Genomic DNA, 27252 nt, shown 5'->3' with positions numbered 1-27252 from the left:
CATAAAAAAATAAAGACAGTACCTGACGTCCTTCCTGTCTAGCTGTTCAGCGCAGACTGAGACTCTTCCTCGCCAGTTCACATATGGGGGAAGGGTAGTAGAAGTGGGGATGGAAGGGGGAAGCGTGAGGGGAGGGGAAGAGGTGGAGGAGGAGGATGGCATTTCAGCAATGTGTCATTGCGACTTCTACTCCAGGAGCAGAGGTGAGTGGCCACCCTGGAAGAGCCACCATCTTCAATAAATTTGGCAACAATGCAGACTGTGCTAAAAAAAAAAAAAAAAAAAAAAAAAAAAAAAAAAAAAAAAAAAAAAAGAAAACAACTTATCCCCTACTCATTATCATTTACTTTGTGAAAAGAAGCTCCATGGGTAAGAACTACCTTCTTATCAAAGGGATAGGGGTGAGGGTGAGAAAGAGTGTAGCTCGTGATCCACAAGTACCCAGATTTTGTTGATGTAGGATTTGAGAATGAGAGAACTGAGTCACTTGCAACAAACTTAACAATCAATTTGAAACTTTTGCAAAACTTTTTCTCGCTGACACCCCCTGCAGGCTGATGAAAAGAGTTTATCTTTTACTACATTTTCGTTGTTGACGCAGTAAAACTATAGCTTCAAGCAAAACGTTTTAAAGTATTACGTATTTACTACTAAATCAACTGGTGACACACATATATCACGGAATGTACATGCAAAATTATATCATTGTACGACACATAGTTCAAGAGACATAATATCAGAAGCACTGAGATGCGTGAAAAGAACACCACAGAGCGAAATCCGCTACAGCAAATTCTTAGGGGTGGCAAAATCTTACAGGCGGAAAAATTTTGAACATACAAATTTATGTGTGCTGTCGTGATCAACTCGGGAAATTATTTTGTGACGTCAGATACCGGTCACCCCATCTTGGGCGCCAAACTTTGTAGTGAATTCAAGAAATTAAATGAAAGCAAACACAAAGGGTGCAAAATTGAGGGATTGATGTATGAATATAAAAGATTCCTTGCATGTTCAAAACATGAAAGAAATGTATACTGCTGTCTACGGCAGGCGCTGCGTTGGTGCGGCGCGTCGCGTCGGAGCTGCACTGCACGGGTTGGCTGCCCTCATTAGCAATCGCGGCTTTGCGGCCGGTCCCAGGTACGGTCTCCGCGTTGTCTGCCCGTCGTCGGTTGCGTGTCCGGGCTGTGCTATCACAGCATCGGAAGGCGGATGTTGGCGATGGGTGGAGGAGCGCGCATGTCCTGACGCTTCCGCGATGTCTCCACGACTCCCCCTCTTTCGCTTCCCATTCATCTCTGAGCACAACTGCTCTTTGAAACATTATTCCTTTCGGCGCTGCCATCCACGGACAAAATTTTCAATGTAGCCCATTATCAGGTCGCCGTTTCATCGCCACGCCTCTCCGTGTATGATGGAAGTTTTCTGTCTGGCGTGGGCTGGCGTGTGCCTCGTGAATTGGAATCTTCCTCACGATTTCACATTCTTAATATGTTTTTCTGCATTCTGAGGCTGTTCGGAGAGCAGCTACAGAACACTTCTTTATAACCGCTCTCTCTGCGTGAGCCGTGGACAGACTCATGTTTGGGCTCCATCTCAGAATCTGCTGGAATGTCCTCACTGTGGAGAAAAATATCTTCTTATGAATGCTGGCTCCTTTCACGTACCTCCCTGTGCCAATTCCTCAAGCTTTTTTTTTTTTTTTTTTTTTTTTTGTACGCTGCTCCCTGTTCCTATGGGGTGCTGGAATTGTCGGCAATCCCTGCTTTATAAGACAGGTAAAATGACTGCCACCAGGCGGAAAGATGCTTTCAAGCGTACATTCTTGGCGTTCCATCCTAATGGCTGCAGATGTCCATCAGTTTTTGGCACGGCACACTTCTTGTTGTCAGACAGGCCCTTTGCATCGTATCCATCCTTGAACGAGGTACGGATTTCGACCCGGCTTCCCGCTCTGTGCTTGCAGAATGACTGCGCCCGGGGGCTCGCCCCAAAGAGTCCGCCACTTCCTCCTCCACGGCCGCTTGCGGCGACTTGGCGAAAGTGGCTGCGTCATTACGGTGCAGAAATAAACGTAGTAATGTTTGCGGGAATTACTATTAGGTTCGTTCGAGTTAGGTCAAAACAATTTCGAACGCACTAATGCGTCCGAGTGCACCTTTTCCCCAGTTGCCGTGCTCTCTGACTGGCCATTTGCTATTCGATTTGTGGCCAATGCACGGCCGAAACTGTCTCCCACTGATGAAAGGATTTTCTTCTGATGGTTCCAAAGTATTTAAAACCGTGCCTCAAAGAGATCATTGTGCACGCGCGTACTGTAGTTTTCTGAACCGAGCAAAGGTGTCAACTGGCGCAACGGGTGGCCAACCTATGAAACACGCAAAAAGCGTTCGAGTTTGCAAAGGAATCGAAACGAGCGTAGCAGTTTCGATAGTTTGTAATACCTTCACTCGAATGAACCTGAGGGGGAAATCGTAGGTAGACGGTGTAATGGTTCTTTATTTACGTGACCATTACGGCACTCCAACCCCAGTTCTCGATACCAGTAATATCGTACTACTTTTCTGCGAAGTTACAATATTCACATTTGGTTTTATTAATGTATAGATGCTCCGATGTATCGATGTATTACAGTGATATGGTTCTTGTGTATATTCATTTCTGTGAGACTGTCATAATCTTTGACTTACTTGTAACCGTTTTGGCGCGAATGCTCACAGAGCAGTTAAGTTGTTATTTCGCTTTGTAAAAGAACAGTCAAGTCTTGTGTTTGGTTAAAGTGGAAATTCAATATATGAAGATTGATACAAAACTGTTTTCTTGATGATGCGACAATTAAGATGAAGTATATGTGAATTTACAAGAAGTTTAATAAAAATGTGGATCGTGAACACCAAGTCAAAAATTATTTCTACCATACCATTGTTCTGATCTGGGATTGTTTGATCATTAAGAATTTCCTGAAAAACGCATTTGTTACGTCTTCAAATATTGCTAAAATACAGATCTGGACCTTCTAGCAGTCAAAGTGGGATCACCCTAGAATCAACAAGATGAGCCATAACATCTTCGACGAAATCTATGTGGGAATCCATTCAAGATAAGTGCCAAAATTAATGACTTTTTTACAGTGACTTCATTATTTCCATTCTGACGATACCATCCACAGTCAATAACTTTGTTGTTGCCTGATAAAGTGAACATATGCTGTGCGAGAAACATTATTAATCTGATTTCTAACCTATTTTGCAAGTGGTGGTATTGTTAGAACGGGTACGGTCTGTACATCATGCAATTGGCACCATTGCCTATGCATTGTTTTTGTGGGGCAAGGCACGAACACATCATATGTAGCGTTGGTGTGGATTGGTTTCAGTTTCGTGATTTTATTATTCTTTGTGTGTATTTTCCCCCCGTTTCATGAATCTGGTGAAGTTTGGACGTAACGTAATCGTGAATATGGACAGTGGGAAACGTCTACAGAAAATTAGTTGAACAAAGGAGGAAGAGGGAAAGGAAGTATTAGATCAAACACCGAAGCTACAAACGTTTCTCGTTACCAGAGGACCTGATTCCCTACCTGCAAGTTCTTCCTCTCTTGCGAACTTGACACCTACAAATGATTGACAGTGCTGCAGCAATTGTGGTGAAAGGCTCGGCGATAGTGACTCTGAAATTGATAACAAACATACGAACAATTCCACAGCAAGTGAACAAGAGTTGGGGTAAGGGGAACTTTCATCAGACTCTACTGCTGATAAAGATCGTTTCTTTTGGGAAATCAGCGACAAAACACGAGATTACGTAGTACGATACGGATTCAATCAGAATAGAAACTGTGATTTTTTGAAGTTATAACGTGCATATTCTGATAAATGAATATCTATTTCCAAAGATTTGTCTGAAAGGAAATTGTTGAATGGAGACACTGTGCAACACGATTACTTGATTTACTCCCCCAGCCAGGGGGCTCATCTCAATTCGCTACAAGTTTTTTTAATGACTGGAAACATACTAATTAGAGGGTAACTGAACATGAAAATTCCAGTGCACATCGCGATTGTGTTGTAAGTTTCAGGCAAAGCGGAAATACTATATGTACAGTTACTAAACAATTTATTACTCAGCTACAAGAAAACGTAAAGTACTGGAGAAATGTACTACAGACGGTAGTGGCTGCAGTGAAAAAACTTTCCTCAAGGGGATTGCCATTTCGTGGAGATGGACAGTTTGGATCCTTAAGGAATGGCAATTTTATGATGTGTTTAGAGCTGATAGCTGAATTTTATCCATTCTTAGCAGTTCATAGAGCTAAATATTGAAATCAGGGTAAAGGAAACATCTCATATTAATGCTGCAAATATGGCAGGGATGTACTCTGGCCTACAAGCCCAAATCAAGTCATTTTTCATCCCCTGCTCCACTCATTCCCGGAATCTGGTAGAATCAAGGGCAGCCACATGCTTTAAAACGGCTACAAATTTTTTGACCTGCTACAAACGATTTACATTTTCAGAAAGAGATTTTCACTCTGCAGCGGAGTGTGTGCTGATATGAAACTTCCTGTCAGATTAAAACTGTGTGCCGGACCGAGACTCGAACTCGGGACCTTTGCCTTTCGCGGGCAAGTGCTCTACATTTTTTTCCGGCATCTACACAATGCTGGAAAATTATACAGACAATTTTCGGAGATGAAAATTTTAAAGTCTCTCTGCGTTACAAGAGGGTCAGCTGCAGAAGACGCCTGCAAAAGCTTAAATGCTAGTTGGGATGCAGTCAATAAAGGTCTTAAATGTATTTCTGAAGAGAAAAGAGATCGAGTTGTTATTAAATCAGAAGCAACAGGGATATCGCAACAGCTTAAATCTAAAAATATTGCATTCATGGTACAATTTGGAGAAGTATTTCGGAATGTTTCAGTGCAGTGAATACAGCACTACAGTGAGAAGAAGTACACATATCCGCAGTAGTGAAACTTTATACCTCACTTCGGACTTCCATAGACGAGATGACTAGGTCTTTTGAAGTGTACAGACAGCTGCCAGAGAGAGAACTGGAGACATCTCCGGCCACGCAACATCTTGTGCGAGTCAATGAAACTCAAGAAAAACGTGTGAAAAAACGAAAGAAATTCTTTGATAACTCAGACTCTGAGTCAGAAAATGACACAGTGATTTGCAAATCTGAAAGTGACGTACTGAAGACCAATTATTTAATTATATTGAACAGACTATCCGCAGAGCTCAATAATCGTCTTGGTATCTTCAAAGAGTTTTCTAAAAAGTTTTCTTTCTTATCCGGTTAGTCCGCCGCTCCTGGTCTCGCGGTAGCGTTGTCGCTTCCGCAGCACAGGGTCCCGGGTTCGAGTCCCGGTGGGGTAAGGGATTTTTACCTGCCTCGAGATGACTGGGTGTTGTGTCGTCTTCATCATCATCATTCATCCCCATTACGGCCGGAGGAAGGCAACAGCAAACCACCTCCACTAGGACCTTTGCCTAGTGCGGCAGTGAGGGTCTCCCGCATCGTTCCCCTATGCTCTGTAAAGCAGCGTGGGACTTCAATTTCCGTTCCATTCCTTATCCGGTTTGATGGAAATGGGCCCTGATCAAGGCTGTAATGCTGTAAAACAGCTGCAGCATATTTACTCAGAGGATATAGACGATTCTTTTGGAACACAATGTGTCCATCTCAAAAGCTTCCTTTTGAGTTCTGGATATGAGAATGGTCCTTGTTTACCAGTCTTAAATAAAATGCTAAGAGGAGAATATCTCTGACATTTATCCAAACATCAGAATCGCTCTGCAAATTTATTTCACCACACCAGCAACGAACTGCTCTGCTGAATGATCTTTCTCAGTTTTTGGAAGGGTTAAGAAAAATTTGCGTGCTTCTCAGACTCAACATCGATTGAATCACTTGGCTGTATTAGCAACAGAAAATGATGTGACTGTGAAACTGGACTTTGAAAATGTGATAAATGGAACGAAGAAAGCCACTGAACTGATGACATTCTTTGTTGATATAATAATCAATTACCATAATTCCATAATATATTATACTTTTTTGGAGATTTTTCTTTAAGTTATGTACCAGGTGATCAAAAAGTCAGTATAAGTTTTAAAACTGAATAAGTCACGGAATAATGTAGATAGAGCGATACAAACTGACACAGACGCTTGGAATGACATGGGGATTTATTAGAACCAAAAAAATACAAAAGTTCAGAATGTCCGACAGATGGCGCTTCATCTGATAAGAATAGCAATAATTACCATAACAAAGTAAGACAAAGCCAAGATGATGTTTTTTACAGGAAATGCTCAATATGTCCACCATCATTCCCCAACAATAGCTGTACTCAAGGGATAATGTTGTGAACAGCACTGTAAAGCATGTCCGGAGTTATGGTGCGGCATTGGCGTCGGATGTTGTCTTTCAGCATCCCTATAGATGTCGGTCGATCACGATACACTTGCGACTTCAGGTAACCCCAAAGCCAATAATCGCACGGCCTGAGGTCTGGAGACATGGGAGGCCAAGCATGACAAAAGTGGCCGCTGAGCACACGATCATCACCAAACGACGCGCGCAAGAGATCTTTCACGCGTCTAGCAATATAGGGTGGAGCGCCATCCTGCATAAACGTCGTACGTTCCAGCAGGTGTTTATCAGCCAGGCTGGGAATGATGCGATTCTGTAACATATCGGCGTACCTCTCACCCGTCACAGTAGCAGTTACAAAACTAGAATCACGCATTTCCTCGAAGAAAAAAGGCCCGATAACGGTAGATGTGATAAATCCAACCCATACCGTGACTTCTCGTCGTGGAATGGAGTTTCCACGACAGTTCTAGGAATTTAGGTAGCCCACATTCAGCAGTTGTGGACGTTGACAGACCCTCGGAGCGTGAAATGAGCTTCGTCCGTCCACAACACGTTACTCAACCAATCGTCATCTTCCGCCATCTTTTAAAACGCCCACACCGCAAATGCCCTCCGCTTCACTAAATCGCCAGGTAACAGTTCATGATGCCGATGGATTTTGTATGGATAGCATTGCAGGGTACGCCTAAGTGCCACCCAAACAGTAGTGTATGGAATGCCGGTGCGACGTGCGAGTGCACGAGCGCTGACTTCCCCGTGCACAGTGAAAGGTGGCTACACTGAGCCACAGCGCCAGAGAGTTTTGTTTCGCCGCCTCCACTGGCAGTGATTATTGAGAAGTAGCGGAGTGCTTGCTGAGATGTCGTAGTGAAGAGTGCTTGTCGAGATGTGGCAGTAGTCAGTTCTTGTTGAGATGTGGTAGTAGCGAGTCGGTGTGGAGATATTGTAATGTTTAGAGTGCTTTTCATCAATATAAATGAAGGTAACAAACTACTTTTCTTTTTTTTTCTCATTATTTCAATGTCCTGAATAATGCGTCATTACAGGTTCAGTCAACAAAGCATCTGGCTTGTGTTCTTGTATTAGAGTGTAATTCTGGTTTTCTTGCGCAATTATAGGATTTCTATTTTTCTTAATTACTTCAGTATAAATGGTATTTAAAATTTCTTGTCTTGTTGAAGAAGAACCGTGCCAGATGTGTACGTTGAATCACACTACCACACAGAACAATTACACTTGTGTTTTGGTTTCGCAGGTTTTATAGTTGCTGGGGACTTAATTAATTAATTGTGTTAACGAAAATTTTCATTTCTTTCTTTGTTGTTGTTCTATGCAGTCAGATTGCGTACAAAAACTAGTCAGGGCCAACCGTTTACGAGACCTCGTAATCGGACGTACAGCTACCAAAAATAAAAATGATTTTGAAAAATAATAATTAAGCCCCCATGCACGTGGCGACCGCTGCTTCGGATCGTCCCTTGGAATTCTTCTGATTGTAAAAATAGTAGACAGTAGTATTGTTGTAGTAATTTGTAGTATAGTAATTGTAGTCTATTTTGCATGTGTAGATTTGGTAATTGTCATTCTTCTAATGGTATTTCTAAATTTAATTTTGCTGTCTTGTATACGCGTTTGACAATTTAGTGCAATTATTTCAATTGTTCGTTAATCGTGTTTGAGGGAAACATTTCGTGTGAATGGTATTGTTGGAGATAAGGAGTCATGGTGTGTAATTTTCATATAGTGACGAGTTTTGTATATTTTGTAAATGATTACGCGGTCGATGAAAAAGGCAAAAATGATGGATAGTGAGAATGACGAAATTGTTAACATGGTGAACTCGCCAACAGAGGAAAACAGTGTCATGAATAATGAAGTAGAAAACAATTTAATAAGCAGGGAAAATAGTCTGGAACCATTTCAAAATTTTTCACAATCAAAAAATTTTCAGAATACGAGATTAATGACAGAAGATTCTGGAGTAGTATCGAACACAGATAGCTTTACAGCTATGACGAAGGAAACTGGTTTTGAGGGAAATGTTAGGGGCGAAAAGAATTTTGAAACAGTTAACATGGAGCAGTTGATGAGTGCAATGTTAAATTTGGGATCTCGGTTAGACTCACAAAAGGGAACAATGGAAACACGGTTAGACACACTGGGATCACAAATAGGAACAATTAGAACTGAGATGGGAACAATGGAAACACGGTTAGACTCATTGGGATCACAGTTAGGATCTGAATTAAAAACAGAGATGAGAACTTTGGCAACACGGTTAGACTCACAAATAGGAACAATTAAAACAGAGATGGAAACAATGGAAACACGGTTAGATTCACGAATAGGGACGTGTTTCAAAAATATGAAAGATGAATTAAAGAAAAAAATCAGAGAAGAAGTACAACCGATTTTGAATGCTCACAGTAATAGATTAATTGCAGTGGAAATCAGACAAAAGGAACAGGACAGAGAACAGGAGGAAAGAGATCGCGTGATAGTACAGAAATTTTCAGAGTTAAATTTACAACGCGCACACGATAAGGAAGAATTATTTGAGAGAATCGAGGAATCCGTACCAAATGACAGAATAAATAACCTAACACAACAATATGAACAGTTAACTACCAAAATGTGTTAATACTGAAACCCGAGTCGCGACACTTACGGAAGACGTAAATAAACAGAAAGAACAAACAGGTGATTTATCGGAAAGAGTTGAGGAGATTTTAAATAAACTGACAAGTCTTAGTTTAAGTGGGGACAGAGATTCAGATGATACAGCACCATTGCCATTTGCAGAAACCGAAGAGTATCAGAACATAAATAAACATGTTGAAAATGAGGGAAAATTTAATGAACGCGTTAAAAGGGAAGTTGAGGCATTACGATAGCAAGTCAAACAAATCGAAGGCGAAATTGTAGGAAAAGACAGTAGAAGAAATTTAGAATCACAGATAACAGAGGGGTTTGAAGAAAATAGTTTGTTTCATTTACGGGATGCAACAAGAGAGCGCCAGGCGCGCGAATTTGACAATAATCAACATTGGGACTGGGACAGACGCGGTAGGTCTTTGTCGCCACGAGGCGAAAGCTTTGACTATAAACACTTTTTGACTGTTCGGAAATTTAAGATCTTCCGCAATTCTAAGAATGACATACATCCATGTGCATGGTTAGATCAATTTATGTACGCACTCCCACCAAATTGGCCACTAAGTCACAAACTGGAATTTATGTGTGGATATTTAGAAAACGAACCGGCGACGCGGATGCGCGCACTCATTAGAGATTGTAATAATCTAAATGATTTTTATCATGCATTTCTATCGGCATATTGGTCCGAAAACACGCAAGACAGAGTCAAACATAGTCTGATTATGCAGCGTAATTTTAAACAGTCTGAGTTCCGCACGCCAGCAGAATACTTTGAAGACATGATTCGAAAGAATCAGTTCCTATCCAACCCTTATAGCCCGACTGAATTAATTCGCATTTGTTTAACTAAGCTGCCACAATCCATAAGACAAATTGCTTTAGCCGGAAGATGTAAAGACGACATTGAGACTTTTAAGACTTTGTTGCAAGAACTTGAGTATGACAACGACGACGGGACTTCTTGTAATTTTTTCAGTAACAGTAATTACAATAGATTTTCAGAGAAAAGGGATCGTGATAGGAACGGGCGTTATATGGGTAATTTTGAGAACGACAGACATAACAGACAGGACAACAGATACCAGCCTTATGACAATAACAGACGTTCTAACAGAAATTACACAGACAATAACGGTAATTCCTACCGGAATGATCACTCATACGGAAACAGTAATCGGTATCATCAAGACAGAAATTATTCTTACAGTAATAGAAATTCTTTCTACAGAAATAACCAGGGTAGTAGGTCTAATAGTAATTTCAGAAGTGACAGTCGAAATTACACAAGAAGTAGTTATGCAGACAGACAGGAAAACAGAAATTTTAATAACAGACACAGCCAAGAATTTGCATCTAACAGACAGGAGGGACCTAATTGGCATCCTCCACGTGACAGAAGTTCAGAGAGACAAGTGCAAATAGTAGAAATTGATCCGCGAAATGACGGGAATAATCAAAGACGCGAGGCAAACAGTCGACAATGACTTGCAGCTTCGGCTTCTGGCAGCAATATAGACGGTTCAGAAAGTAATGATACTACGACTTTACACTACATACGCCTGGAAGACATGAGAGACATTTTGCTAGACGAAAAGGAAAATAATGTAGACGCATTTTTACATCCTGTTATTGAAGTATGTGTGGGTAAGAATAAGTTCACTGCAGTTTTAGATTCTGGGAGCCCATTGAACGTCATTAGTGAATCAGTTTTTCGTATATGTGAAAGAACTATTGCCTGTCCTGTGTTACCTGTTTCTAAAACTACAATTCGAGGCACTATTTCTAGAAAAAGTGTGGAAGTTAAACAACAGACCAACTTAAAATTCATTTGTCAAGGATACGAATTTTCTGCTAATTTTGTTATTGTTCCATTACTCAGTACACAAATTATATTAGGTATGGAGTTTCTTAACACACATAAGGCAATTTTGAACTTTAAAGAAGGAAGTGTGAATTTGACTGTTGCCGGAATGCCGAAATTTTTGAAATTTTTCGAGTGCTTAACAAGATCTGAGTCAGATACAAAATGTTTAAGGTTTCTTACTTCTGATGTTTTTGTTGAGCATTATGACGACAGTGTGTTTATTCATGACAATGACAATAGATACAGAGACGCGATGGATGATATAATTAATAGCGAAGAATTAATTAATGAAAAGGTTAAGAAAGCTGAAGTGCCAGATGACATTGCAAGAGAAGAGCTGCACCACATTTTGACTTCACATGCTACAGTGTTTAGTCATCACACAGGAACTATATAAGGCTTACAATATTTATTTAAAGTAAAAGAACACACACCGTTTCGCGGGAAAACTTACGCTATTCCTTTGGCTTACAGAGACAAGGTTAAGAATGAACTTCAGTACACGTTAGAGCAGGGCATTATTGAGCCAGCAGTCAGTCCTTATACCAGCCCATTACATGCCGTTCTTAAAAAGGATGGGTCAATTCGTTTGGTTCTGGATTCCAGACAGATAAATAATATCATCATTCCTGAAACTGACCGTCCACAAAATTTAGATGAACTTCTTCAACATTTCCATGGAATTAAAGTTTTATCCACGATTGATATGCGCGCAAGTTTTTGGCAAATAGAACTCCACCCTGATTGTAGAAAATATACTGCCTTTTTAGCCTTTGGTAACTGTTACCAGTTTCGGAAATTACCGTTTGGACTTACTGTATCTTCAGCAGCATTCATTCGTAGTTTAAACGAAATTTTACCTGTTTATCTTCGTGACAATATTACTTCATATGTTGACGACATTCTTATTGCTAAACGTTCTTGGAGTGAACACAACAAAATTTTGGATTCATTATTACGTATTTTTGCAAGAGTTGGCATTACAGTGAACTTGGAAAAATCTGAATTTGGTCGTTCTCAGGTGAAATTTCTTGATCACATTATTTCTACAGAAGGTATTCTTCCTGATCCAGAAAAACTAGACGCTATTCGTAATTATGCTGTACCTACCACAAAACGTGATGTTCGTAGTTTCCTTGGTGTCTGTAATTTTCTTAGACGCTTTGTTAGATTGGACAATTTGGCCACACCTCGTTTATGTGAACTATCCGGAAAGAACTCTAATTGGTGTTGGGATGAGGAAGCTCAATCAGAATTTGAACAACTTCGTGATGTTTTAGTTGCTGCTCCACTTCTTTCACATCCGGATTTATCTAAAGATTTTTGTTTGGCGACGGACTCATCATACAAAGGCCTAGGTGCACATTTATTTCAAGAGATAGAAGAAAACAACGTTGTAGTACAGAAAACTATTGCATTTGGAAGTCGTGTTCTCTCTAAATCAGAAAAGAATTATTTGATTACGGAACTTGAAGCTTTGGCTGTTGTATGGGCTTTCACAAAACTTCGCATATTTTTGTATGGCAGACATACTAAGGTTTACACCGATCATCGAGCTCTGGAATTTCTTATGTCGACAAAATTAACTCATGGCAGATTGTCACGATGGGCGTTGTACCTACAGGAATTTCAGTTTAGTATTGTTTACATACTGGGTTCTTCAAATATTGTTGCTGATGCTGTATCACGTGCACCTATGGGTTTGAAACAAAGTGCTGAAGAGGACTGCAAGGAAAACAATTATTGTTTGATGTATATTCAAGGTGTTGCGTTTGAGAACTTTATTTCGTCTTCGCTCCAGGACATCGCTAAGGAGCAAATAAGGATCCAATCTGAAAGGACATTAAGGAGAAGTGGAGGAGAAAGGAAAGCGTAGCGATTAGACAGCATTATTTAGTTCGCAATGACATTCTTTTTAAACGAAAATCGGTCGACAACTCTGTTTGGTTAGTTTGTATTCCTGATGAGTGGGTTAATAAGCTGATTTGGTATACACATTTCAGTTATGCACACTTTGGTCCCAGAAAATGCTTTCATAAATTATGGGAAAATTGCTACTTCAGTAATATGGAAAAACGTATTCGATCTGTTCTGGCCAAATGCAAATTATGTCAAAAGGCTAAGCCGCCAACAATTTCTCACTGAGCACCGTTGTTTCCTATCATTCCAGCGAAATTAAAGGACATGGCTGCAGTCGATTTGTTCGGTCCAGTGGTTCGTTCTACTGATGGTTTTGCGTACATTTTCGTAGCAGTGGAATTGACATCAAAATATGTGTGTTTTACACCGTTACGCAAAGCAACAGCTCGTTCAGTATCTAATGCTTTCATTAACCATTTTCTTAAAGAAGTTGGTCATGTTGATAAGGTTATATCAGATAATGGATCACAGTTTCGTTCTAAAATTTGGCTTCGTACTCTACGGCGTCGTAAAATTAAACCAATTTCCATTTCACTTTTTCACCCTCAATCTAATGCTTCAGAGAGATGGATGAAGGAAATCAATAAATTGTGTCGTCTTTATTGTCATCAAAATCACAGAACGTGGGATCAGTATCTTCACATTTTTCAAAACATTTTGAATGAACTTCCTAATGACTCAACTTCTTTACCGCCTATACTGATATTAAAAAACAAAGCACCGACAAATCGCATATCTGAAATCGTTCCTTTTCCGCCTTCACGGAAACTGTGGCATTCTGAAGTTGTAAACCTGGCTCTACAAAATATTGCATCTGCGGCTGCTAGAAGAGAGAAATCAGCTAAGCGTCCTGGTCGTTTAAAAATCTTGTCAGTTGGTCAAAAGGTGTTAATTAAGTCTCATCGTTTGTCTCACAAAGGAAAAGGCTTGTGTCGCAAATTTTTTCTGCTTTATAACGATCCATATAGAATTCGCAAAATTATTCATGATAACACTGTTGAAGTAGAAACTCTTAAATCACGACGCTCTAAGGGAATACATCATATATCAAACGTTAAAATTTTTGTGGAATGACATACTTTCGAGAAACCAACAGTTTGCGTAAACATGCAGAGAGTACAAGGATACCGCGCGGTGTTTTGGCGGCGGCACATACTCAAAGCAACAGTCAAGTCTGCGCGCCGCACAAGGCAGTCGTTGACAGCAAACAATTGCTTCCTACGTCACGCGCCTGCAGCTGATCGAGCGCTCAGTGCGAATGCACTGACAGCCGTAAACAAATACACAGTCTAAATTCTCCGATTAAATTCAGTATAAAGCTATAGTGACTTGATGAATTATGTTATTAACGTTCAGTATTTTTCAGGATACGGTTGTATAAAATATTTAAGAACTTCAGGTAAATTCTGTGTGTCTCCGACGTTAAGAGGACTTGCTATCGAGAAAATTTCAGAAAGAATGTAATTTCGAAGAAGAAACTAATAAACTAAAAAGGTAACTATTAATTGAGTTTATTTTTTCAGGTAACATATTTCCACTTAGGTACGTACATTAGACGTAATTTGCTGCTCGCAATTACGTGATTCATACTTTGTGCTAATTTCATGTTCTATGAATTTACTTGTGAAGCGACGTGCTTGCGTACATTTGCTGATTTTTGTCAATGTTTTATTAATGAACAGGGTTGTTATTTGTATATATTATGCATCGCTTGGCTGCAATGCTTTTTCACTGATGTCATATTTTTTTATTATGTGTCTGCTGTGCTTATTTATTTAAATTATAATTGTCACCTGATTAGTTGTGCTGATATGTATGTAAGTTATACTTTGTGATTTATCTGCTTGCGCCTTCATGTTTACTTATTAAGATGACGTATGAACAATTATTTGCTTATGCTGATATGATGCTAATGACCTGTTTATTACGTAAGATATATGTTTGCTGCTATGCATATGGATTGCATATTTATACATTTCTGTTTGTTGTCATAACTACTCTTTAATTTGGTATATAGAAATGCTGATATACTGTGTACAAACATAGAGTTTAGGTCACACTATTGTATTAATTATAGATTGTTGGCTTGGCAGAGCCTCGTTGTAAGAATTGTGCTGCATCCACTTGTTGACATTCTGTTCTCTACTGGTATATTTACTCGCTATTGCATGTTTTGCTTACGCTCAGTTCCTTATATTTTTAAGATAGGAAAATGAACTGCTATAATTCGACATAAACGACATTAGTACAAGAAACTTCATAGAAGTCACATGAGCTGGAGGTTTTATGGAAGCTGTATAAATTTATGCTAATAGGAAGGAAGCTAACGACATGACATACCAAAACTAGGTTTAGACCATTGACAGCTATTACACTACAGTTTTCGTGAGCAATTGAAATAGGAAGTGACACTTGACACAAGAAATACTCCACATGTTTGCTTCTGTTTGCCATAATTGTTGAAGTGGTGTACACACTGTGAAATATTATGATCATTCACACTCCGTAATCGTACTTAATTACGGAGAGTTATTCGAACTAAGTCTGTTAGAGATCATGTATGCATTTCTTTTATTTAATGATGGACAAGGTAACCAAAATCCATCTTATAATTTATAATGAGTAGAAGATTTGGGTCAGATGGATTACACAGAGGTTGTGTGTTGACAGTGTGTCTTCGGATTGTATGGGATGATGAGGTTTGCATTAGGATTTTATCTGTACTTGTTCGAGGAGACTGATTAGAGGAAAGAGTTTTTATGGAAGTGAAATGATATTGGCGATAAGGTTTATATGTGTCGACGTATTGAAGAAGTATTATTGAGATTATATGAAGTTGATGATTATTGGAGTTTTTGTGGACAAGAGGTAAGGTAAATGATATTGGTGATAAGATTTATATGTATCGACGTAAGAGGTATTATTGAAGTATTGAGATTATGTGATGCTGATGATTATTGGAGTTTTGGTGGATAAGAGGTGCATATTTTTTTTGTTGTTGTTGGTCTATATGGAACAAGGAGGATGAAGATAGCAGACTAGAACACTCAAGTAGAAGGAAGATTGTCTACACACTCTTTGTTAGATCAATAAGCAGTACATATATATATTTTTTTTTTTGAGAGAGGAAGTAATTGCATATCTTGGCTCACTGACAGTTGTTCAGCAACCGTACATTTTGATCTGGCTTGGCAAACGTTGGTCTTGACATGATGACTATAACGTTGACTTAACTATTATTGACTGTTATACATTGCTGCCACTACTACTTGATACACATGATGAACATCAAATTTTGACAGAATTGCATTTACACAGTTAACACTATTCAATTACACAGTAGTACTTAATGTGGATGAAAGATGAGTGAGTGTGATTTGTGTGTTTTCCTTTCCTAATCCTACCCACCTATCTCCTAAATATTATTTTATTTGTTTGTAGTGGCTTGCACTGACACCCATAAATATTATAGGTTTACTGATATTTGAGTATTTGTAATAGTTAATATGACAATTATCTGATATCATTTGTGTGTTTATTAGAATTTGTATGTTTAGTGTAAGAGCATTGAGAATAATTTTGTAAAAGCATTTGTATGTGCATTCAAATAATTGTTCATGCCTGAACTGTCTGATTAGTGATGGTGAATATTATGAACTGTTACATGCACTTGTTCAACATTGATGTGTGACACTTAGAAATGTTTAATTTCTGCTGATGAACTGTGTGATTAGTGATAGTGAATATTATGAACTGTTACCTGCACTTGTTCAACATAATGGGTGCCACTTAAAAATGATTAATTTCTGCTGATGAACTGTGTGATTAGGATAGTGAATATTATGGACTGTTACTTGTACTTTTTCTACATGATTGGTGCCACTAGGACATGTTTAATTTCTGCTTATAAACTCTGATGAACAGTGTGATCAGTGATAGTGAATATTATGGACTGCTCTCTGGACCTGCTCATCATTGCTAGGTGCAACTAATGGAACTGCTTCTACTTAAATGAAGTTACTTCTTGCTGCCTGCACCCGTTCAACAATGCTGGGTGCTACTGATGGAACTGCTTCTACTGAAATGAAGTCACTTGTTGGTGTCTGCACCTGCTCAACATTGCTGGGTGCCACTGATGGACTGCTTCTACTGAAATGATGTCACTTGTTGGTGTCTGCACCTGTTCAACATTGCTGGGTGCCACTAATGGGACTGTTTCTGCTGAGTGATGTCACTTGTTGGTGTCTGCACCTGTTCAACATTGCTAAGTGCCACTGATGAACTGCTTCTACTGAGATAATGTCACTTGTTGGTGTCTGCAACTGCTCAACATTACTGGGTGCCACAGATGGAACTGCTTCTACTGAAATAATGTCACTTGTTGCTGTCTGCACCTGCTCAACATTGCTGGGTGCCACTGATGAACTGCTTCTACTAAAATGAAGTTACTTCTTGCTGTCTGCACCCGTTCAACAATGCTGGGTGCTACTGATCGAACTGCTTCTACTGAAATGAAGTCACTTGTTGGTGTCTGCACCTGCTCAACATTGCTGGGTGCCACTGATGGACTGCTTCTACTGAAATGATGTCACTTGTTGGTGTCTGCACCTGTTCAACATTGCTGGGTGCCACTAATGGGACTGTTTCTGCTGAGTGATGTCACTTGTTGCTGTCTGCACCTGTTCAACATTGCTAAGTGCCACTGATGAACTGCTTCTACTGAGATAATGTCACTTGTTGGTGTTTGCACCTGTTGCCACTGCTGGGTGCTGCTGCTGGAACTATCAACTATTTGTTTTTTTTTTTGAATAATTAAAAGTATTTTATGTGAACATTTGTATAAACTGATTTTTTGTGTATTGTGTAAACTATTATGTAAAGTCACATGTATGAAGGAATTTGTATTGCTTACTGTATTTTATATTAGGTTATTGAAAGGTCAGTGCAAAGCCAAAATTTTATCTAATTATGTGATATTTACGTATTAATATTATCTTTTATTTTTGTCTGTATTTTTTTTGACGAATTTGGTGGTATTTTCACCACCAATGCTGGCAAAAATACCATCAAATTCTAGCCCGTGGAGGAAGGGCATATGAAAGGCGGCTTCACTGAGCCACAGCGCCAGAGAGTTTTGTTTCGCCGCCTCCACTGGCAGTGATTATTGAGAAGTAGCGGAGTGCTTGCTGATATGTCGCAGTGAAGAGTGCTTGTCGAGATGTGGCAGTAGTCAGTTCTTGTTGAGATGTGGTAGTAGCGAGTCGGTGTGAAGGTATTGTAATGTTTAGAGCGCTTTTCATCAATATAAATGAAGGTAACAAACTACTTTTCTTTTTTTTCTCATTATTTCAATGTCCTGAATAATGCGTCATTACAGGTTCAGTCAACAAAGCATCTGGCTTGTGTTCTTGTATTAGAGTGTAATTCTGGTTTTCTTGCGCAATTATAGGATTTCTATTTTTCTTAATTACTTCAGTATAAATGGTATTTAAAATTTCTTGTCTTGTTGAAGAAGAACCGTGCCAGATGTGTACGTTGAATCACACTACCACACACAGAACAATTACACTTGTGTTTTGGTTTCGCAGGTTTTATAGTTGCTGGGGACTTAATTAATTAATTGTGTTAACGAAAATTTTCATTTCATTCTTTGTTGTTGTTCTATGCAGTCAGATTGCGTACAAAAACTAGTCAGGGCCAACCGTTTACGAGACACAGCGTAATCGGATATACAGATACGAAAAATAAAAATGATTTTCAAATTTAATAATTAAGCCCCCATGCAACAGACGAACCCGCTACAGTCTCCATTTCTTCCTGAACTGTCTCAGCAGCATTACGCCTTGTGCTCGGTCGGCCACTATGGGGTCTATCGTTTAAACAACCCGTGGCTTCGAACTTCGAAATCATTCTCGCGACAGCTGCATTTGTCAACGGACCTTTACCCGTTCGAATTCGCTTCCTATGGCGATAGGATCGCAACGCTGAACTACCACATTCCCCATTGTGATAATACAGCTTCACTAAAAGCGCCTTTTCAGGTAACGTCAACATGCTGCGACTGCTGGCGCATCTGATTCTCTCTCTCATTACAGCTCCTTTTATACACGATTGTCATGCGCAGTCACTGACGTTTTGCTGTCCAGCGCCATCTGTCGGACATTTTTTGAACTTTTGTATTTTTATTTGGTTCTAATAAAACCCCATGTCATTTCAAGCATGTCTGTCAATTTTTACCTCTCTATCTACATTATTCCGTGGTTTATTAAGTTTTCAAATTTATACTGACTTTTTGATCACCCGGTAAATACACTTATTTTAAATAGCGTGTTTATAATTTTGTTGCTAAATATTTTTCAAAACTGAGTAAGTTTGTTTTTGTGTGGAATGGGGGGGGGGGGGGGGGGAAGCAAAAAAAGTTATTGGGCTCATGGGCATAACATTATCTAAATACAGGGATATATATATATATATATATATATATATATATATATATATATATATATATATACCATGGCCCTCACGTTCAACGGATCTGAGGTCCCCGGATTTCTTTCTGTGGGGAAAGTTGAAGGATGTTTGCTATCGTGATACACTGACAACAAGCGTCAGCGCATTGTCAATGCATGTGCGAACATTACGGAAGGCGAACTACTCCCTGTTGAGAGGAATGTCTTTACACGTATTGCCAAATGTATTGAGGTTGTCGAACATCATTTTGAGCATTTATTACACTAATGTGGTATTTACAAGTGATCACGCTGTATCATCATGCGTTCTCAGAAATGATAAGTTCTCAAAAGTACATGTATCACATTGGAAAAACCGAAATAAAATGTTCAAACGTACCTACGTTCTGTATTTTACTTCAAAAACCTACCTGTTACCAACTGTTCGTCTAAAATTGTGAGCCATATGTTTGTGACTATTACAGCGCCATCTATCACAAAGCGAAAAAAGTGGTTCAACTAAAACATTCATATTTCTTTACGTACTACAATAATATGTAATAAAAAAGGGGGGCTTCTATTTTTAAAATACACAGTTGATATCCGTTTGACCTATGGCAGCGCTACCTAGCAGGCCTACCATAGCGCCATCTGGTTTCCCCCTCCAAGCTAGACGAGTTTCGTTCTTTGTAGTTTTTTCACTTGATGCTTTGTGAGAGATTTGGCCCGATCACTACCAGTGGACCACCATATATGTATATATATATATAATATTGATAGTGATTTGGCCCGATCACTACCAGTGGACCACCATATATATATATATATATATATTGATAGTGATCGGGCCAAATATCTCACAAAAAAAGCATCAAACGAAAAAACTACAAAGAACGAAACTCGTCTAGCTTGGAGGGGAAAACCAGTTGGCGCTATGGTAGGCCTGCTAGATGGCGCTGCCATAGGTCAAACGGATATCAACTGTGTATATATATATATATTCATTAACTTGTTCATTGAAATCTGTTGCAATTATTAATTCAAAAATTGTGCCATCGTTTAAATTCTGGGGTAAAAGAAGATTCATTAGGATTAGGTTCAGGGGGGGGGGGGGGTTGAGCAATTGACAGAATTAAGTTTGCTGACAATTTGCATTTATTTATCCATAAACTGGCAAAAAATAGCTGCAAAATTTATAAAGCTATCCATGTAACATATTCTACACACTTTGAATTACATTCATGATACAGCTGCAGAATTTACGAGCAATAGTCTCACTAAGTACATGGTTAGCGTCACATGTTCCTTCTCTTGGAATGGAAGGCAAACTGAGCGACTCACTCAACTACACTGTACACATCAATTCAGCTACGTTCACATGCAGCTAGAACAACATAGGGCATGGACCTGGATTTACTTGAAAGTGTTGAGCAAATTTGTGCAGAGTTATCAAGTACACACATATTAATTAACTGTCTGAGTAATTACCAGTAGAGTGAAACGTCTGATTAAGCAACACATACGGAACTACTTTCTGCAAGTGATCAATAGGGTATTTATTAGCTTTGGTGCGACATGTGAGTTCATAGCTAAATCTAGGCAATGGAACAAGTAATACTGTTGGCTTTACCATGAAAATCAGTGCAAGATGTGATATGAAAGATTATGTTAATGCAGGAAAATTATTAAAGGGTTACAAAATTACGGGGAGATATGAGGTGGATGGAATTCTTGGACACACTCGGTTCATTTCTGAAGGATCTCTAAAATTACTAATCTTACTGGCTGAAATAAATCTCTTTACATAGGATTGCAGAAAGGGACCTTAACTTTTGTGTAACTTTAGTAACTTGATATGTAGTCATATGCCAGGCACAAAAACACTACAAAAACAATTAAAATTCTCACAATAAATCTTTCTGACTTAGCTCTTATTGTCATAATTTACAGGGACTTTAAAATCAAAACGAGCTAGCCACCCATGTGCTGTAATGTTGAACACAACACACAAAGAAAACTGCACAAATAAACTAATATTCCCCCACAAATTACTGTTCCACGAAAGATTTTGGATTTACTTTACTTTTAATGTAATGTGGTGACAACAAAATATAATCCCAGACAAAAATAGGCTCATGTAAGACAAGGGGCACGAACATAGGCTGAGTCACAAATCGTGAAAGAAACAATGAAAATTAAATAAAATTACCACTAAAAATTATTGCAGTTGTGGCTATTGGCATTAACTAATTTCAGAACACAATCGAGAAGACACAATGTTATAGTTTAACTTCACTTTACCAGGTATGCAACAAACGGCACCAAAGTGTACCCAAGTACATGTACAAAGAAAAGGCTTAAAATTATATAACTAATGTACCAAAATTTTACTGTTACGGCAACACAAAAAAAATTGCGTAAATGAACAACAAATAAAAGCTTTTACCAAACGAAATAATGGCGTGAACTGAAGGTCTATAGCCGGCCGGGGTAGCCGAGCGGTTCTAGACGCTACAGTCAGGAACCGCGTGAACGCTATGGTCGCTGGTTCGAATCCTGCCTCGGGCATGGATGTGTGTGATTTCCTTAGGTTAGTTAGGTTTAAGTAGTTCTAAGTTCCAGGGGACTGATGACCTTAGAAGTTAAAGTCCCATAGTGCTCAGAGCCATTTGATCCATTTGAACCATTTTGAAGGTCCACACTCCACGTCCACTCACGACTAAGTTCCCACTTTCTACCACTTATTCCACCAAAATCATGATAATTAACCTGAAATTAAGACTTTCACTGACAAATTAAGCTTAAAACCCACATAATTTGCGTTCTCCACAACAAAATAATGTATTCAGATATCTTCCTTTATTAACCAAGTACGCAGAGCTGCACGCGGCTGCATCCACTCATCTCTGTAGGTCCTGCTAGACTAGGACATAGTTTGCTCCCCGAAAATGGTTCTCCCGTTCAAACTTCGGTGGTAGGGAGTACGACAACCACCCCTGTGACCAACCTGAGGACTCTTAATCTTCCATTTTGGCTATCTTTGGTGCTAACTTCCCTTTGCTGAACTTAAGTTAGTACTGCCTCTACACTACTTTGTCTACCTCCGATCTGACCTTATCCTGCTAATTTCAACATGTAGTCACTCTCATACAATCACTCACACAAGGATGGAGATGGAGGAAAGGAGACAAGGGAATGTGACATATAAAACCAAATAAAGAGAGTCAAATTTTTCCTTCACCAGGTGTCATGCTGCTTAATGTTCTTAGGGATGATGATCTTTATTACTTGGTTGCTATACTGGATACGATCTGACTTCATTCATATGATGAAATGGTTGGAAGTAGTTAACATTCTTGCTTGTGTGCTCTAGTGAAGGAATAACAGTAAGCTTTACTTGAGTTCAAAGGAAGAGGGTGCCGAGTTAATTGGCTGCAGTAAAAGCGTACGGCGGCTGAGGGCTGAGGAGAGGGTTTTTACTGCAGAAATAGGGTGAAAACGTTTGTGGACTGCCCAGTCCTCGGTCTCATTGTGCTGACACATTGGATGGCTCCATTCGGTCGTCGACCGTACCCAGGTAGGCCGACTAGCGCTGAGGAGTTGCTGGAGCTATAGGCACAGCATTGATGACCGGCATTAAAGCAGAGGATGGGCCCTTGTTAGGTAGGAAGCCAATGAGATGGCTGGGAGTTCCTGCGAATTTCTGTGAGACAGGTCAGTGGCGCCCAGGTGTCCAGACTCTGCCACAACACATATTTGTGAAGGCACGAGGCTTTTAGCGAGTATATGGCCGTTCTTTGGAAAGTTAGAAATGGACACAGTAGGGGAGATAACGATCTTTTTGTGGAGGTCAGTGGTTCCATTCAAGTCATGCTTTTAGCAAAGACACTGCATAAACTTGTGGGAAACAGGCAGCGAAGCTGAATCTTTTTTCCTTTTCACCCAGTTAATTTTAAAGTCACTGGTTGGTCAAATCTGTGTATGCAGAGCAGGGGGCGGCCTCCGAGATTCGAATGCTGTGCTCCAGCTCATGATTGGCTTGTGCTAAGGTGGGAATAGTCTGAGACGTAAATGTGCTATGCTACCAAGCTGGTGAGAAAAGCTGAGAGAAAGAGAGAAACACACTCTTGTACTGGTGCTTTGCTAGTAGTGAGCAGCAGGTCTTTACCTAAACGGTGAGACTTGTGTCCTTTGCTGGTGTGCCACTTAGAACCCGTGCCAGTCACTATCTGAACCATCAGATGTACTGCTTCTTGCGGCACACACACGACTGATGTGTGAGTGTACTTATTTGTTTTGAGTCGGCTGTCTAAACTTTTGATATATTCTGTCACACATAGTCTTGTCACGGAGTCAAATTGGTTTGGCAGACAAGCAAATGGGTCCACCAGCACATTGGAATCCACCGGGGTTTCAGAGGCTCATAGGGAAGTACCTGTGTTCCAGCCGAACGCGAGACCACATATTTGCATACTTCCGAGCGTACGCTTTTAATAGCAGATTGTTGCTGTCCATGACTGCAATCTCCGAGCGCATCGTGGTGTGCCGCCGTGACCAGCAGAGGGGTAAAGTATTCGCTGCTATGGCGTGGGGCTCCAATATATGCATCTCAGAACCCTGTTCTTTGGAACCATCTTTTTCTTTATGGAATGGCAGAGTACAGATGCTTGATAATAGCGTAGTTTTTGGGCCATACTACGGATTCACATGTATGAAGTCAAGTAAAGTGATTAATTCTGGTTAGTGTCGTGTGTTGATCCCTAGCTGACCACTTTGTTCACGATATACCCCATATTATTGAACGTGTTTGTCAAACAATAAAATGTTTGCGTGGCGTTTCTTTAGCCATCTTATGTCATGTGATGTTAACAATGAATAAATCAATTGTTATTTAGACAACAACTCATCTCAGTGTTCTGATTAACATTACCTTTGCCATTTTATTACAACCATGATAGCAATTGAAAGAGCTGAACTTTGCACTGTTACACTTCAAGAGTAGCAGGAGGACAAGGACAGTGAGAGGGGAAGGAGGAGATGGATAATATGAGGCAGGAGTTTCAGATGGACAGAGATATAGGGAGGAGGAAAACGAGAAGGTGAAGAGGAGATGCACAGAGGTGGAGGAGGTGAACAAAAGGGGGGAAGGAGGAGATGGACAGGGAGAGGAGGAAAGCTTAGACAGATACAGAGAAGGGGGAGTATGACATGTAGAGAGATATGGGAGGAGAAAATAGACAGTGAGGGAGGAGATGGACAGAGACAGGGAGTTGAGGAAATGGGCAGAGAATGGGAAGAGGACATGGACAGAATAAGGGAAGAGAAATTGTAGAGAGAGGGGGGAGGAGACAAACAGAGAGAGCGTATCCAGATGATGGACAATGAGAAGGGTAGGAGGAGATTGACAGGGAGAGGAGGAGTTGGACATAGGAGGGAGGAGAAGATATGCAGAGAGAGGGGTGTAGGAGGATATGAGCAGTGGGAAGGAGAAGGAGGAGACTGATAGATGGAGATGGTCGAGATAAACAGAGACGGGAAAGGAGGAAATGGACAGAAAAGGCGAAGAGAAGATGCACAGAGAGAAGGGAAGGAGGAGACGAGCAAGAGAGGGGGAGGAACAAGAGAAGATGGCGGGGGGAAGGGGGAAATGAATTCAAAGACAAGGTTAGGGGAGGAGGAAATAGACAAAGATTGGCAAGAGGAGATGTACAAGCAGAGAGGAGATGGACAAAAAGAAGGGTAGGTGGAGTTGTGCAGTGAGGGGATGAGGAGTTGGACAGGACAGGGGGAGAAGAAAATGAACAGAAAGAGGGTGAAGGGCGATGGATTGAGAGAAGGGGAGGAGAAGATTGACAGGGAGTAGAGGAGATCAACAGGGAGAGGGGAAAGAGGAGTTGAGCAGAGAGGGGGCAGGAGAAGATGGACAGAGAAAAGAGAGAAGGTGGGGATGTATGCAGAAAGGGAGAACTGTGGGATGGACAGAAATAAGGGAGGTGAAGTAGGCAAAGAGGGAGAAAAGGAGATGGACAGAGGGAGGGGGAGGAAGAGAGAGACAAGGAGGAGATGTGAGCCACTAATTTAAGTTTTCCATGATTTCCCTAAATCGCTTCAGGGAAATGCTGGGATAGTTTCTTTGATTGGGCATGGCCGACTTCCTTCACCATCCTTCCCTAAACTGATGGGAACAATGAGCTCGCTGTTTGGTCCCCTTCCCCAAGCCAACCAATCAACCGACATATGTGTTGTTGTACACATACAGGGTTGAAACCATCAAGCTTTTGCTTGTGTTTGACCCAAACAGGGTTTTTCAATCTTGATTTCAAAGTCGAGACTGGCCGCTGAATGGTTAAGCTCATTTGCTGCTACATATACTCACTTTTTGTACGTTTTCTTTGTGATCCCACATAAAAGAAAGTTTAAAAAAAATCCGATAGTAACGTCGCTTCCTTTCTGGTTCACTGTCTGCCAGGCAAATAGGGACAATGTTATTACTACGCAAAACAAGAGAAGTTAGGCAGTACGGTTTACGCCCAAAAGACGGCAGACGTTGCCCCTGTCCCCTGTGACAATGCCGCGCAGGATAGCCGAGCGGCCTGAGGCGCTGCAGTCTTGGACTGTGCGGCTGATACCGGCGGAGGTTCGAGTTCTCCCTCGGGCATGGGTGTGTGTGTTTGCCCTCAGGATAATTTAGGTTAAGTAGTGTGTAAGCTTAGGGACTGATGACCTTAGCGGTTAAGTCCCATAAGATTTCACACACATTTGAAATTTTTTTTGTCCCCTGTGAAGAAGCGCATTTACACTGTGCTAGTTTCCTGAGGCTAGTCTCTTGTGGTAAAATGCTGTCCTCACTGCGAAATGTGTTGCATGAGCCTTTTCCGCGTACTGTAAACGTAACTTAATGTACAAATCCTCTTTACAGTCTCATCGTCTCCTCCAGTGCTGCCATACGCCTCACACTCGAAACTCACGTTGTCGTTCAGCACCATGAGAGCGCACAGTCTCGCCGTAAGTGTCCTGCGGCCCAAAGAGAATTACCAGTAGAATGGTAAGGTACACCCTCAGTGCTAAACATGAGCGTATGCTTACAAAGCTATTAAGCATTTCTTTACGATCATCCAGCGGTGGTACTTTCCTATGCAGAATAGCATCTTGATCGAACAATCTCATGGTGTGGTGCTGCTGACCCTGTCTGATAAATTGCTTAGGTACAGCCTGTTTGTAAACTAGTTACACAATAGTAACCTTTAATTGTGAAAAGTGTAAATAACTTACAGAATTGTTTAACACAGCACTGACTGCAGTATACTTTCAGTTTTATTCCCGCTAGGTGGTACGTGCGAATGCGTTATTATAATAGTCATCATGAAGTCATATGACGGCTCCTCTGCTATGGGGAGACAGACAACTGTGATTAGAACCTCTTCGGCAGCTAATGAAAATCTGCCTTCTCAAGGAATCAATATTTACATTACCTTCTCGTACAAGAAACATACTAAATAATTTGTTGCTACCAATTTGTGTCAACAATTTCCGATTTTTTCTACTCAGTAGTGTAAATGGATCATATTAGGCCTACATGCTGTACAAAGTGAGCGGCCTGTTCCTCTTTGGCTTACGAAACTGTGAGAACAGGGCATGGAACGAAAACAAAAAAAAAAAAAACGGACTTTGGTCCTGGTGCTAGGCTTTCTGCTCTCTGCGAGGCCATAAATACAGGGTGCGGACGGCGTGCTGCTGCGCGGCGCCGATATGAAATATTTCACGTCGCGTGTGCGGCCGTGGCCTTTCAATTGTGTGCCGCAGTGCGTGTGTGCGTGTGTGTGTGTGTGTGTGGGCGGGTGTGTTTGTGCCCGCCTTGTTCCCTGTCGGCCATTGTCCCAGCTCCTGTGGGTTCGTGCACATCCTGGCGCAGGAACAATTCTGCAGCGAGAGATACGAGCTACAGTCCGGAGCGGACGCCCCATGGCCGAACCT

This window comes from Schistocerca serialis, chromosome 9 (assembly GCF_023864345.2).
Source record: "Schistocerca serialis cubense isolate TAMUIC-IGC-003099 chromosome 9, iqSchSeri2.2, whole genome shotgun sequence".
Classification (NCBI taxonomy): domain Eukaryota; kingdom Metazoa; phylum Arthropoda; class Insecta; order Orthoptera; family Acrididae; genus Schistocerca; species Schistocerca serialis.
This window is presented reverse-complemented; position numbering follows the sequence as displayed.